This window comes from Rhea pennata, chromosome 3, assembly GCF_028389875.1.
Source record: "Rhea pennata isolate bPtePen1 chromosome 3, bPtePen1.pri, whole genome shotgun sequence".
NCBI lineage: Eukaryota > Metazoa > Chordata > Aves > Rheiformes > Rheidae > Rhea > Rhea pennata.
This window is the reverse complement of record NC_084665.1, coordinates 24,293,912-24,310,346: the sequence shown is the minus strand read 5'-3', so window position 1 is coordinate 24,310,346 and position 16,435 is coordinate 24,293,912. Positions and strand designations below refer to the sequence as shown.

The following is a 16,435-nucleotide window of genomic DNA, read 5'->3' as shown; positions in this document are numbered from 1 at the left end:
GAAGTTCGTGCTGCCATTATCTGTTGTGCCGTTGGGCTGTGGCGGTTGGGGGCTCGGGCTCTCGGTGTGGCAGGGCTGCGCTTGGGACACGCGCTCCTCCTCACACTCTCTCTACGCTCCGCTCCAACGTAGCGTGCCGAAGCGCCGGGTAAACTCAACTTTTCTGGTCGTTGGGGAAGGGGGAGGTGGTGGTGGTGGGATTTTTTCTTAATATATATATTTTACACACACGCACATATATATATAGTGAAATCTTACTTTGTACCTACAAGGAGAATATACATACATAACAAAGCTGGCACTCAAGTGTGTTTCTTAACAGCATGGGTGCCGTGGGGAGTGCCTATGCAGGTATGTGTGTTCGTATCCAGGGTAGATGTGTTAACACAGGCATATTTAACATGTGTCCCCATACGCAAATATTTAGGTGTTCAGATGTAAATATTTAGATTTAGTAAACCGGCAGGGAAAGCTCCAGAACTGATCAATTTTTTTCCTGTAACTGTGGAGGGATTATAGTGGACTAACTCAATCTGTTTCATTTTAACAAGATAAGGACTGCATTGTAGTAGGTCTGCATTATTAAATTGCAAAATGTGCACAGACCTCTGCCGTGTTCCGGGGTTTTGTTTCCTGTAAGGTACATTTTACCAAACTGAAAGGGAAATACACACATACCCTTGCATATATGCCTGCATAAACATCACCAACTCACCAGTTCCAGCAAACCACTAGCTTTTGTAACTCACCATTGCTCGGCTCAGTCATAATGAAAGGTACCTGATTAAACTTGTTTTGAGAAAATGTTCATACACAGAATCAGGGACACTGTTCACACAGAACACCACCTTGCCCCCCCCCCCCCATTTTAAAGGATCAGTAGTGAATTGACAGCACAGTATTTTTCTCTCAAAGGCTACTGTTTTTACTTAACATTGCAACTAAAGCACTAATATTTGTTAGTTACAAAGAGGTTTTACTGCTGCCTCTCCAGGTAAATAGATACAGGCTATATCTGGTAATTAAAAAGAAAAATAAAAAATTCAGTTCAAACACCCACAAAATCTTTTGTGACTGGAGCCCTACATCATGCAAGTGGCAGTCTTTTAGATCAAAACAAATCAGTGCACAATCTCAGACTGCATTAATACTGCTCACAAATGGCAACATAAATGTCCTCTCCAAATCTCTCTCGCAGCTTTTTACCAAATAAATAAAACAACAGAATCCAAGTGCAAAATATGCAAGTGCAATGGACGTGTTTGTTTACGGCAGAGAGATTCTAGTGTTATGAACTTAACCCGATGTAAAGACTGGGCCTGCTTCTTACAAATGTGATGAAAATACACGCAAGTTTAGGGATCAGAACTCACGCAGCAAAACTACATCTTTGACTACTGTACAAAAGCAGGTAGTAAAAGCTTAATTACAGTAGCATTATGCTGTCTATATTGTTAAATGTGAACTCTGTAATTAAGATGTAAATTCGCTTGTGAGCAGTGAATTAAAGAGCTCTGAGATGTAGAGTAAAATCCACTCTGTAGAAACATCATAGACAAAAAAAGGATTTTTTTTAAACAAATTTTAAAATGAGAGGCACTTAATCATGTTACAATATTAGAACGTCCTCTTTAAGAAGCAGTTTGATAAATGCAGATTTTGGAACCAAATCAGCACTCGAATATGATGTGTTTGTTCTACGTATAGATATCTTTATTATTGTATAACCCAAAGCACAGATCCTACAAATTGGTTTACATGCGCACATTAGCAAACCATGCAAAATACAAATATACTGCTTATAGTGAGTGTCTCTGTGTGTCCATTTATAGATTTATATTCGAAGTTGCTATTTTTCAGAATTTGTATGCTAAAATTACTTAATTTCTTTTCCTGTGTATGTGCTTTCTTATTTAAAATCACCTACAATTAATTTCTATACACAGGTAATTTGATAAAAATCATTTTAAAGTATTAAGTTCACTGGAATATACCCTCATTAAAATATAACTATTAATCCACTTTAAAAAATAAAAAGCCTGGGTTAGCTTATTTTTACTTTTGTTCATTATTTTCCAGGATTATATATTTATATTAGGTGTTGGAACATGATAGTCTCTTTCCTTCTGTCATGGTCTATCTTCCAGTATGCTCCCCTTTTCATGTTCATACAGTTTCCACTATCTCATTGGCTTTTCCCCCAATTCTCCCTCTACCCCCCCCCCAAGTCAATTTTTCCTCTCACCCTACTAACCATCACTACCTTTCTATCAACCATCTTTCATCCAAGCAAGTCTGTCTTCCCTGCCAGTGTTGCTCCTTGGACGACCAGAAATACAGTACTATACTTTACATGTTGATAAACAAAGCAGTTGGCTTCTTCCCCTGGGACTGAACATGTCACCTCCAGCAGACTGGGGCATGCAATTTCAACTATGTTCTTGAACTTGGGCTTCACAGTTACCAATCAGATGGTGGGGAGAGATAAAAAGATTACTGCAGCAAATAAACTGGGTCTAAATGCAACTTCATTGTCTCAAGATTCTCTGTACCACTTTAGAAATAAATAAAAAAGAAGTATGAAAAAGAAAAAAAAATCAAAGCTGACATCGGTTTACTGAATTTTATCAGAGGATACAGAATAAGAGCATGCATGCAAACACACATCTGCGCTAACTTATCAAAATCTACAATGCAAAATCTTACCACAAGGAGTCTATATAAAACAGTGGTAATAGAATCAGAGAGGGGAAGGGGAAAAACTGTCATGAGTGTCTGCACCAGTCAGTGGGCATTACTGAGCAGCATCTACATCTCCATGTCTCGCCGTGCATATAATTATTCCTGTGTACAGAACAGTACATCTTTAAGCGCCTTCACACTTAAATACTATAGACATTTCAAGGCATCCAAACAGCCAGATTCTTAACACACAACAACCTCAAGGCAACTGAAGAAGCAAGATTCAGTGGCACTTTGCAGAAGCAGCACAGTGCATTGTGTCAAGAGTGTATTTTACCAAAAAGAGCAACAAGCTAAAGTCAGCTATGCAGGAACAAAAATATATATAAAAAAATTCTTTAGCCTACTGAGAATTTATTTGAAAATAAGTATACTGTTACTTTAGATAGAAATTTTCCATATACTATGCTACCTTTTTCAAAATCTAGCTGTGGAATATCATATTGTAACAGTTTAAAAGAAATTTTGAGTATCAAATAAATGATTTACTTTTTTTTTTCAAAATCATTAAATAAAGAAACACAATTCAAATGTGCAATGCTGTGGTGACATCAACATTAGAACACCACTGTCACCATCTACTTGTCTTAAGACACATTTGGCTATTATGCTTCTTACTGGGAGACAACTGGTGCATCCCTGGATGTACTACTAATGCCTTAAAAAAAACTAACGCTATAAAACTTCCAGATTTTGCTCACCTGTTTGTAGGTGTTTGCAAACTGTAGCAAGTTATTGCTTTAAAGCCATGGGCTACTTCAATCTGTAATTTAGCATTAACTATTCCTTGTTCTGATCTTAGGGAAAAAAGGTCACACCACACTACCTCAGGATACTCTTTAGAACTTCCCCACAGTGCCTTCACAAATGCACAAAGCAAGGCTTTTAGATTTTGCAGCTTATACTCAGTTACAGCATATAACAAAAAGCATCCATGAAGTAACTCAATCACCTACAATGCTTCCAAGATGCATTCAATTCATCCAGTCTCAAAAAAATACTTCATATTTTCTGCTCATTTTATTTTCAAGGGCATAGGCATTGATATTTAAACGATTGCCTTCACTGGTACAGAATAGAAACTCTTCACATTGCAATAAATGAAAATTATTCTCTTGACAAAACGCCTTTTCCAAAGCCTCTGACAAAGAAAACAAAAAGGAAAAACGGGGGGGGGGGGGGGGGGGGCGGGGGGGGGAAGGCAAGTTGGAGGGGCATTGCCTGTCACCCTCCAAAAAAAGGTCTTACTCCCTAATTTGGGCACGCACTTCAATACTGATATCTCACTATTACCCCAAGCTCTTTTTTTAGTGCAAGTTTCTTCAGAGAAGCTGAAGTACATTACTGTCTCAGACAGTCAAGGATAAGATGACTGAGGGAATTCAGTTGCTCTGTTTAATTAATACAGGATTATTTCACTTTCATTTTGTGAAGCTAATAATATGACTGGTGGAATGTCAGTAAAAATTAAATCATAAACTGGTGCAGTACCAAAGGGAAAACTTACTTTGGTTATGGAGTATTCCCAGAAGAAATCTTGAAAATCTTATACATATTTACACTGATAAAATACCACATGTACTTCATGGGATACTGCAAGCTTTCAACAATCCTTATGGCATGTATTTACAGAGCAAGAGTTAACATTTTGAGATTATACATTAATAAATGAGTTGCAGTTATATTGTTTCTTGAATGTTAAGCGCCACATACAAAACGCAGGAACACGTTCAAGGTCAATGTCCTATTTTAGACCTTTTCAGCAGCTGTGATATTATGATAATCACACTTAAATATTCCTATAGAAAGAGTAAATTAGGCCTTTTCACTAGAAGGATTATTATGATAAACAATAAATCTGAAAGAGGACAAATTCAGATTTTTTCTTTCAGTGCAGTGAATTGCTGTCCCTTACTGTAAGGCCTTTTCTATTCAGGAATAAAAAAAAAATACACATTATTCCACTCTTACATTATGTTTTCTTTTTCTGAAACCTTACATATGTGAAGATCTCTCTCTTAAATGCTTTTGCATTCTGTTAGAACCAAAACATCCCAGGTAACATCTCATTCTGTCCCCTATACTGCAGTGAAATGTAATATCCCTCAAAACAAGAAGGGAAAGACGAAAACTTAATGTCAGCAACTATTACTAAGTAAGATTAGGGCTTTGGTTCTAACTAACTGAGCGACAAGATGTATCCCTCAGTGGGTCTTTTCCCTCTCCCCTCTCCATTCTTCCCCCAACCCCTCACCCACTCTCCTACCTGACTGGAAGCTCAAAATGCTAAAAATAGAAAAGAAGAAGATGGAGCGCAAATATTTCCCCAGTGAAAACACCAATAATCTTTACCGTGAGCTGACATGAATTGCTTGTTACACTGCCCTAGGATATCATGGCTTGAAGTGACAGCACACACACGCACATACACACCCAGCCACCAACCATCCTCAAAGCTTTTGTAACATGTATTTGTGCATGTGCATGTTGCAGAGGCTCCTAAGACATCTGACTTCGAAGCTGTACACCTGCTGTACAAAAAATATCATCTCTACCTTGCCCTTTTTCTTTTCCCCCTGACTGTCCCAGCCCATCTTCCATCACTCTTCTTCCTTTTTCTCCCCCTACTTCCCCTTCACTCCCTTTGCTCTGGCATTTTTATTATTAATGTTATTGCTATTATTACTGTCCAAGCATAAGCTGATCCGCAGGGGAGCCTGTGTAATTTAACCCCTCAAGCACTAAATTCCTTCACATGTGCCAAAGACACAGGTTTGTTGTTGCCTCCAGCAATATCCCAGGAAGACGAGTGATGGCGGTGTCATATCATCACACAGCGACTTAATCTATTGCGACACCCAGGGAACGGGTAACTGAAGAGATTTACAGAACATGCTTTCTGACTGAATACAAAATGTTATCCCCTTTCCCAACAAACTCAAGTAACATGAAAAAGGGAAACAAATTTTGACCTCCTACAGCTCTTTATTTCCACAACTGTGTGTTACCCAATCCTACTGCTGCATTAATTGTCCCACTGTACATCTTCTAGCTATATAGCACTTTTTTCAACATTCTTGTTCTCCCTCCTTTGTTCTTCTCCTGTTCTCTGATTAACAAACAGCCAGATCATGTTGAACTGCCAAGTAACATAGCCTCCAAAATCTTTTATCCATACACTAGATGACTGGAACCATCACTTAGATCAGGGTTATCTTCACATGCTGTCTTTATGATGTCTGACATCGAATGCATGCTTTTTAAAACAATAGATTAAAGGGATTACACTTTGTAAAGGTGCAAGAAACACTAAATTAAATACTCACAGTTTAGCTGCAATAAATACTGACAAGCAGGAAAGCATCTATTTTACGTACTGAAAACTAAGAGACTTTGCCAGTCTAGCAGGGACTTTCCACATGGGTATCCTACTTTTGTTATCTGTTACTATTAAGAAAGTATTCAAATGTAATATAGATGTATGTAACTATTCCCTCTAAGATCAAGGTGAGATTCTTTCTTTCAAAGCTTCACTGCACTGAGAAGAAAGAATCTAGGGCAGATTTAGTACTGGACTGGAGACAAACAATAATGAAATTTCTTCGACTTCATAATAACCTTACTGTGCTAGTAAATCAGAGCTTTCACAGCGGGAAATTAGCATCTCTGACATAGTCATAAGAAACTGGTAACAGGTTGAATTCATATATCTAGCAGTAAACAAATACAAAGCAAAAAACTCCCTAAGATGTCAGCTACCCTTACCTCATCTCTAGATACCTCAGATTTAAAGCAGGTAGAGACACCTCAGATTTAAAGCAGGTAGAGACTTCCATACTGAAGACCATGGAAATCTGTCCCAAGAGAAACATTTAATTTTTCTTTCTGTAGATACGGCTTCTACTAAATCTGTATGCCGGCCGGCTGACTAAGCCCTTAACATTTGAAATCTTGTACAGATCCACATTCCAACTGGCACAGCACATGATTTTGGTGGACATGGAACTATGCATATAAACCAACTATAGGTGAGAGTTAAACACATCTTGTATTCTTTTCCCCAATCAATAATATGGAGAGTCTTTTTTTTTTAAAAAAAAAAAAAAAAAAAAAAAAAAAGTTTTCATGGGTATATAGCCCCCAAACAGGTAATTGCAGGGTTCCAGCATTTCTAACAAAAAGTAGAATTCACCATCGATTGCTCTTCTCCCAAGCCCTCCAGCTCTATTCACCTGAACATCAAAGCTCTGATGATCTTAAAGGAAGGCCTGAGACAATGTATCAGGGTGCACTGAGATGCTGCTCACCACTCCTATGTGTGTTTCCTACATAATAGTAGGTGGAAAGCCTACTATACCACCATCAGAAACTTGTCAATATACACCAGTACAACTGTAACAATTCTGCTATCAGTAATATGCCAGTACACTAGCATTTAATGTGACCATGTGAAGGTTTTTAGACTACATTAGAATCGCAAAACAAAAAATTGCTAGCTATATATGTTGTAGTTATTACAATGAAAACACTCATAATTTTTTCTGACTGTATTATTAAATTTGTTTGAATGAGACAGTGTCATCGTAGTGAGATCTCTCTGCAGCTGAAGCCTTCTATTATCTCCTAGGTTTCTGTCCTATAGCAGCTTCGTTCCTATTGACCAGTTAGACCTATTCAATTATTCAATCTTAATCAATAGATACAGCTCCATGTGCAATGTTTAGGTGTAAACACTATGCATACACTCACCCAGCTTTGTTCATGTGCCCGCAAATTTATATTTATATTCTGATCTCCTTCTTAAGAATTATGCAAAACTAAGTTTTTCAAATTAGCTTTTTTCTCCCACCAGTTCTGCCTCCATCTTAACTTTCATGTTCCCAAAAATTTGGTTTAACTTACCTATGATAGAAATTTCTGTCTTTCACAGATTAAAAAGGAAAAGACAGAATTGTAATTACTTGATTCAACTGTATTGAATAAAGCAATAAAATAGTAGTATGATTTTTAAGCAGATCCAATCGACATTTTCTTGCAAAAGCATTCTCTAAACATGTGAACTGATCCAGAAAGTACAGCCTTTAGACTTACTACACTTCTGACACTTCTATCACAAAACATTTGGTTCAATTACCTTAGATGTAAGTGTATGTATACCTACACACATAAATGCATTATATTATAGGCTCTTGGTTATCTATATATATTTGCACACAAAAAGTATCTACAAAAAAGCTGAACAAAAATACTATGCAAAAGTGAGTTGTTCCATCTTTGACGCTACTTAGAAGCTACTTTATTTTGTCCCTCCAAAGTCCATGCTCTTCTGCTTAAGAACTTCCAAGTGAATTCATCTGAAAGTGCACCAAGTTACTATATGTTACATTCCTTACTTCTTTTCACTTGCAAGTCTGATTCTACACTCCTTTCTCAGACAAAACTCTCATTGGCTTCAGTGCTTTTTTTCCTCAGAAGAGATCCCTAGCTACCTACTTCTGAGAGCACATCAATTTTTGTATAACACAGCCTGCATCTAGAAAACGTATCTAATACTAATCCTGTAATGTAGTATCTTCACTGACCAGATAACCCTGAAGAATATAGTTACAACTTATCTGAATAAGAGTTCAAATAATACTGCCCAATGAAATACAGGACTATGTTCAAAACAGCTAGTTTCTAAGCATGAGGAAGGTAGCACAGAGCTACTATTATAAAGCAATCTAAAGCAATTTCTCTATGCAACTGTTACTGTGTGACTGTTACAAGAGATGCAAGAATTTCTCTCACATTTTCAGGGAAACAAAGGCATTAAACATTGGAAAACCTTTCCAAAATGAAACATAATCAGAAAAGTTGCAACTCAATCTTCATACCAACCTCTTTATTCCAACTTCAGATTATCTGCTCCAAAGGTATTAAGATAAACTGCTCCAGTTTTATTAAAGGCTGTATCTTTATTCTTTAGCACTGTTTGTATTTGGTACACATATTTTCAGAATACTAACAGTCTTTACTCAATAATGAATTTGGCAGCAAAGCAAGAATCAGTTCTCTTTCAACGTTATTTTCTAAATAAATTCTCTAAATCTGATTGAGTTAGATCCTTGGATCATGCTTTGGAAGATGCAACTCAGAGTTTCAGAATAAAGTGAAGCACTTAAGCAAATCAGACTTTTATTCTTCATCCACTGAGAAGGCTGAGATTTAAGATGAAAGAGCTGGGCTGCTTTTCTCTTTCCTTATACTGCAAGGTTCCTTCGTTTTCCTTGTTTTCCCAGTAGATTTACTTGTAAATCTGGCGACAGCCACATTTGAAGTCCTGAGGTCTGACTCCTGACCTCAGTTATGTTAGCCCTTCCTTGCAGAAGAACTACCCCTTGGATCACTGACTTGCTATTATTCTATGGTTAATAGACCTGACCTGTGCAATATTTTCTATCTGGCTACAGTCCTATCTCTAAATTCTCTATTTTGAATGAATACCGATTTTGTGACATGAAGTCTGCTATATAATGAAATGCAAACAATGAAAAGGCTAAATCAGTTTACAAAAAATCTATTTGTCAAACAGTGTGGAGATGCTCCCAATTTAGTCTGGGCAGTTCAGGCAGCTCTTGATAAGGGAGTTAAAACTGAGCCGTTCCACTGCATAAAAATAAAATCATCTGCAAAAGAGATACATTTTCTTCTGGATAATCTTTTCTATAACCTGTAGCTAATTATTAAAGAATAAATAAATAAATAACCCCCCTTGGATTTTGCAGAAATTTTCTAACAGCCAGGAGCACTGTTATAGTAGGTAACAGCAAACGCCTCCCCAGCGCAGTCCCCTTATGTCACATTTGCATTTCTATTCAGCTACATTGCCTGACAATGAAGCAAATGGGTCTGCCTTATCTGTACAATTCTGGACAACAGAGATTTCTAAGCCATACAAAGGAAGGAGCTTAACATTCAGCACTCAACACTTCCCAGTGCATCCCCCTCCCCAAAAAACCCTGTGAGGAATGCAGTCATATAAACACCTGTCCACACCAAAAACTGAAACTGTCACATTATCAGAAAAGGAACTGGTTAAAATAAAATATAAATAAAACACTATTAGATTTTCAGGAAGCTTGTCAGCCTCAAGGAAGAGAACAGTCCCAAACCCCAAGATTTTAAGGCTTTATTTTGACCATAACAGAAAAGTAAGGAGTGTCCCTGGAATGTGTAAGTAGATAATATCTAGTCAATCATGTGTTACCCCTGCTGCCTCTTTCTAACTCATATTTAATACAACAAATGAAATCTAGGTATCTTTTTATCAGGAAAATTTCATATCACCTAGTTTTTATTAGAAAACCTTTAGCAGCTAGTCTGGCTAACTCATGCCATTTCATTTCAGTATGAGGAAGTTTCAGACTAATTCCTTCAAAATTAATATCATCTCATCTAAAAGTTAGAAATGACACAAAAACTGCGCAAGCTGAAACCTCCAGATCAAACTTGTGTTATGACAGGACTTAAGCTAGTTATAACACAGGTTAGAGCTTTAAACGTCAAGAAAAAAATTGTGACGATGCAGCTCTATAGACATTTATGCTTTACTCTGCCTTTCTGTAATATATATGTACCATGCTGTATCTGCCTACTTGGCACTCACTCACACTCTCTCTCTCTCCTCCCATCCTCTAGGTAACGAAATAGGCATTTTGCATTTACAATCCGGAATTCAAGAAACTTAATTTGGGAGGGGGAGTTATCTTCATGTTTATTTGTCTATACAGAGGATTTCTAACATGAAGCAGCAATGGGGGAGAGTGCCTTTCTTTTCATCCTAACTAGTAAATCCTAAATCACAATGTATATTGTACATAGTTTTCAGCACACTAGAATATAAGTTGCTGGCTTGTACTTCAATTGTCCTGAACTTCCCAGTAAGGTTATTCTCTGCTGTTTAACAACTGATGAATTTCTCCCCAGAGGTGCTTGCAATGAGTAGTGATTCTCTGTCTATCTTTTACTCATTCACATGTTTTTGAGGATTTACAGGCGTGAATATCATAATGTAAACATAAAATGATATTATTATTACCAAAAACAAGACAGCACAGATAGGAATGCAGAATGTTTACTTGGATTCACAGAAAAAATGAAGCTCCTAAAGCAGTCTGTTGCCTTTAATTTTGTTAATATTGATGCTTGAAAAGCTGCAGTGTCTTGTCCTTTGTTGTTGTTGCCTTTGCATGATTTGGAGCAAGAAAGGATGCTACATTCTGCCTCTTCAAGTGCTAGTGATATAACAGCCTTTATTATCCTTAGCACTGAAAATGGCTTTATTGCTGAGGATGAATGAAACTAGCAATTGTTCTGATACCATACCTCCTAAAGCATTGCAGATCCCTCAAATATTCTCAAGGTGACAGATCAATTTTACCCTCAACTGTGCAGGCACATGGCTAGAGTGAACTTCATACTTCCATGAATGCTACAGTGCAGTACAGAAAAAAAAATGATCCTTAAACTTTGCAAGCAAGTGGTCATTTTCATTGAAAAGGATGATAAAAATAGAACAAAATTAAATAATTGCTACTAATACGTCAGCATGGTAAAGCATTGACCTGGACTGCAGTGGTAGAAATACTATGAGCTATCACATACTGCACTGCTGGCAATACCAATGTCTGTTGATTTATTAAAGACAACTGTTACAGATGGAAAAGAAAGATACAGTAGCTAGATAGTTAAGAAGAAAAGTAATCAAGAAAAACATTTTCTACCGATTGGTCAAGGACAGCTTGAATTTCAAGTCGGGTCATCTAATGCTTATATAGCCAAATTAAAATGGTAAACATGCAAGGACAGAAGTTGCATACTACACTTCACTGGCTGCAGACATAGTTTATGCTAGTATATTGCATCTTGAAGATACCTATCATCATGGTTTCTAATCAACAAGCAAGCCCACTCCTTCTGGAGCTGGGCTGACCAAGAAGAATTAGATGAGAAATTCAAATAATTAATGAGCCCTGCAGGAAAAAATATTGTTTCTTCTGCTCTTTGGGGCATTTACAAGGTCAGCTTTCATTTTCAGTCTCAGGTCAGGCTCAGTCAGCATACTCACTCAGCATATGTCGACATAAACAGGATTTTTAAGAAAGTATTGGCTGTATATTGGACAAGTGGTAAGGTAAAATTCTGTTGTCCCCACCAACAGACCAGATAACATGATATCTTTTGTCTCATGCCTGCAATAAAGGGAGATCTGTTCATGGCAATTTATCTTTGTTAAAATATGCTTCTGTAACACCACCTTGCTCCTCCATGCAGCACAGGTTTCAATTATGAACTCAGTATTTTCCATTTAAGAATATATTCTGGAATGCTACTTAACTGACAGTTCAATCCCCCATCCTGTTCTGCTCTCTTTCTGTTCTCTTTTCTGAGCATCATGTGGCACAATTTTCTTCCATCTGCCAGGGAAATTTCCCCAAAAGTGTACCAACTTCAAGAACTGAGTAATTCTGATTTTATGTAATCTGAATGGGAGACACATTCAGATAGAATTCAGAAAAATTATCAGCTCAGCTCATCATCTGTTTCTCCAGCAATATGTGCACTATTACTATCCAATGGCCTCTTTGGTAATAAACTTGTCCCACCTCCCATCTGCTCTTCTTGCTGGCCTACTGCCACTTCAGCCTCAGTCCTTTCCTGTCTTCAAGATGTCATTCAACTTCACTTGCTCTCATACCCATTTGTTTCTCTTTCCAAGTGAGATCAAGCATACATCTTTCTATGTCTCTCTCTACAGCCTTTAGCTTCTGCTCCATCTTTTTAGTAAGTGTCTATGTTTATGCTCCATTTATCATAGTTGGCAGTGTGCACTATGCAGGTGTCAAGGAAACCAAGGGAGAGTTCACTATTCATGATACTGCCTTTTCAGCTTTCTTGTGGCTCATCATCAAGTCTCAACTCCTTAACACTAAGCTACATGTTAAGAAGAATGTGTATCAGTTCAAGGAAAATTACATTAAGCCAATACAAAGGCACAGGAAGAAAGAAGGCTGCTTTAAAGCTGCGTACTTTTTTGGCCTCACATCAATCTCTTTCTAGATTATTTTTCCTTTCATTTGTCCATTTCCTGAGTTTTCATGTTACCACTACAGCGTACTTACTGGCAAAACTGTATATAGATGTTCTACATACATCTATATGGATTTAACATATATATCCCCATCTTTGCGTATGTGTATGCCTAATGATTGGTTTAGGGAAGTGCTTCCTTTTCGTGTAATTATGGACTTGTGTTACTACAGCACATAATCCAGCTCAAAAAGGAAGTATCTTGGACTCAGCAGGACACAATTCAAAACTAAATCAGAAATACATAGCTCTATTTCTGCCATGACTGAGACCCATTGCCATTTCTGCCATGACTTGACCCATTCAGTCCACTGTCTTGAACTGTGGAGAAGCTTCAGCCTCACTTGAGGCCTAGATCACAAAAGGCCTGTGTGCTGCTACCAATCAAACTCTGCTATTTTGAAGTACAACACTCAATTCCACAAACAGAAGACTGCAAGTCACATTTATATCCTGGAAAACTGAGGTAACTCACAGCTGCACCTCAGAGAAATTTCCTGTACGAACAATAGTTAACAACACAGGCAATTAAAAATGAAGTGCAGCATTCATTCTCATAAATTCTCAATTCCAGTAGCTGCTATTGCTATAGAACTGTAAACAGAGACATTTTCTTTTCTATGCTTTAAAAATACTTTCTGATCTGGCAAAGGATAAGAGCTATTACCCTATGTGATTTTGCTGTAAACAGCAGAGTTCTAGGAACATCTGTACTATCATTAGAATCTAGTTTAGCAAAGAACAGTGAATTCAAAGTTGAATTCACTGTTACGTGACCATTCACAACATGTACATGTGACAAAGGCTTTCAGGCCAGGCAGTCCTTTAGACAAATAGACAAATGCAGTTTAGAGAGATGATGGCATGGGCAAAAGAAATAACCATTCAGGAAACTAGGGATTGTATCAGATTCCGGATCACTTTTTTTTTTTTTTTTTTTGGTTATACTAGCGCCTTTTAAAATATATCATGTAACTTGAATTGTTTTTCCTAAAGCGAAGTGAAGAAGTTTTCATATTAAATTTTTTGACTTGTGATATACAAAAGGTTAATCTTGATAATCAGTCTGGTCCCATTTAAGCTCAAACTCAGTAAGTCTCTACTACATTGGAACTGCATACACTCAACATCAAAATAATTCATTACTTTTTATTCCATGTGGCAAAGGACTCCGGATAGACACCTCTTGGAGTAGTCACTAAAATTTCTGTCCAGGCCACCTTTCTGTCTTCATTCGTGATTAGAGTGACACCAATAATAAAGGTAAATTTAGTCTTATGGTGAAACAAACAATCAGTCTGCTTTTTCTGCCCCAGATAAGTATAAATTAAAGCATTGTTTCAACTTTTTCCCCTACTATGCATTCCTTAAACCAAGTCTGCAAATGATTTGCTGACAGGAGCCCTGTCCTACAACTTTTCACGTCTGAGTGATCTTCCTTCACATTATTTCTGTGGAAGTAGGAAGGACTATTCACGTAAACGAGGATATAAAACTAAGAGTCTAACATAAAAGTTTGCTTTATCCCCTTGCATAATTTCTTAGGGAAGTAAAGTTTCATATTTCACCAACACATTAAATTTATGCAAAGGCAATTTGAAGTTCAAATCTGAACAACTAGACAAACCATTTGCTGGAATTTCCCTCTTGCCAAAAGGCAATAAAAATGTATTCTAACCCTCCAATCAACTATATCCCTTCACATTAATCAGAGACCACTACACAAATTCTTCATTTACAGAAAATAGCAGAATAAAATTGCTTCAAATATTCTAACCTGTTTTCTGTCAACGTTACACCACCTGATAAAAATCCACCTAAGGAAGAATGTCAACAGCATGGAGTTGGTCAAGGTTATGGCTGTAAAGACAGCAGAAGTGCAGAATAACTATACATTTGGAATGGGTAACACAGCTTTGCGGGCAACACACATGTCATGAACAACAGCAGATTACAATGATATAATGAAGGGATGCCTCTCACACCCTGAAAGACAAGGACAGCACAAGACAGTGACCCATCCAATTATCTCTACTCTTATTTTATTCCTCATCCTTCAGTCAACTATCTCAAGCACGGGAAGCACCCTCATAAATCAATCCTTACATTCATTCCATTTATTCCTTTACAGGTATGCTCATTTTATTCTGGTCCACTCTGTGTCTGGCACTATTGAGAAGAACAAATTAATGCGAGCATAAAAGTCTAGCAGACTCCGTCTATAAGGCGGTAACATATTTTCCTTGGTGCATCCCGTCCTTTTTACTAAAGTACCATTAACCAGTCTCGGTGGCAAAATGCTATTTAGTAACCAGTGCTATCATGTGCAATGGGGCAAAAAGCCACCCTATTGACCACTACTACATATCTGTTTGTGTTGTCTCTTTGGTTCGACAAGTCTGTACTGATGGCACCTGTTAAAGCTGCTTCAACTAAGCTGTTCTGCATTTGTCTGGCTGGATTTGGACTTCCTGGATCCCTGACTGAATACAAAGTGATTTGAAAAAAACAGTGTTTGGCAACAAGCACAGTGGGGAGTACACTGTGTGTTGGTATACAAGAGCACAATGTGTTCTTCATAACATCACTAAGGGAGCATGCTGCTAGAATCTCTGTGCTGTTGAGATCAAAATGGTCTCCTTTGTTGTCAGCTGTTTAATAGCAGCTGTTTAATGTAATTCCAAATGATCTGCTTGAATGAAGTTGTCATTCTTGCAGTTCACTTTAATGTAGTAAAATCACAGCTTGGCCATGTTATTTTCCTGTTGTTCTTCTGAAAAGTTGTGCATTCTTGTACTTCCATTAGCCTGCCAAAATAGTAAGCCTGTCACTTCTGGAAATAAAACACCTATGAGAGAACTAAATAAAAAGCAGCAAATGATCAAATATTTATTTCAAAATACTTTCCTTTTGGGTAATTTGTAACAGCTTTGTCAAAAGTATCTTCACTAGTAAAAAATTACACACAGAAAGAAAAAGTAAACTTGTCAATCAATATCTGAGCAAAAAAAAAAAAAAAGATGTATTTCTTTATGTATTTCAAGACATTTTCCCTATTATGGGTTATTATTTGTCTAACTGTATTTCATAACACAAAGAAAATTTTAGAAAAATGTTGATATAGTTGATATACTCTTCTTGATTAAGCAGTTTAGCTTATGGAAATACGCTCTTACAGCATGCATGTTTTTTGTCAAAATCTGTTTGATACTAAAAGTGATAATAAGAGATATAATCTGTAAAAATATTTGCAGTTCTCTGATGAACAATAGAGGGCACTAATGCTTCTAATCTGGCAAACGCATCACGCACCAGACAGAACAAAGTAGCAGTGGTACTTGTAGCACACAAACCACATCACCTATGCTAAATACATAGATAGTACAGAGAGGATTTCTGCGTCTCTCAGAAAAGTTCTCTTTGTCCTTTAAATTTCTTTTTTGCCTGCAGAAAATAGGATGTGATAATAACATACAGATATTTGCAGCCTTTCAAAGTGTTATTTTCTTTTGTTCACTGAACAAAGCAAAAGCAACTTTTCCTCGTACAAATCCCCCTTCTG

General features: G+C 37.1%; 1 protein-coding gene across 6 annotated transcripts in view; it reads right to left on the bottom strand.

The window, feature by feature from the left end:
* ESRRG (estrogen related receptor gamma) overlaps window positions 1–16,435 on the bottom strand; it is a 385,220-nt gene that overhangs the window by 168,679 nt on the left and 200,106 nt on the right. The window lies entirely within an intron of this gene.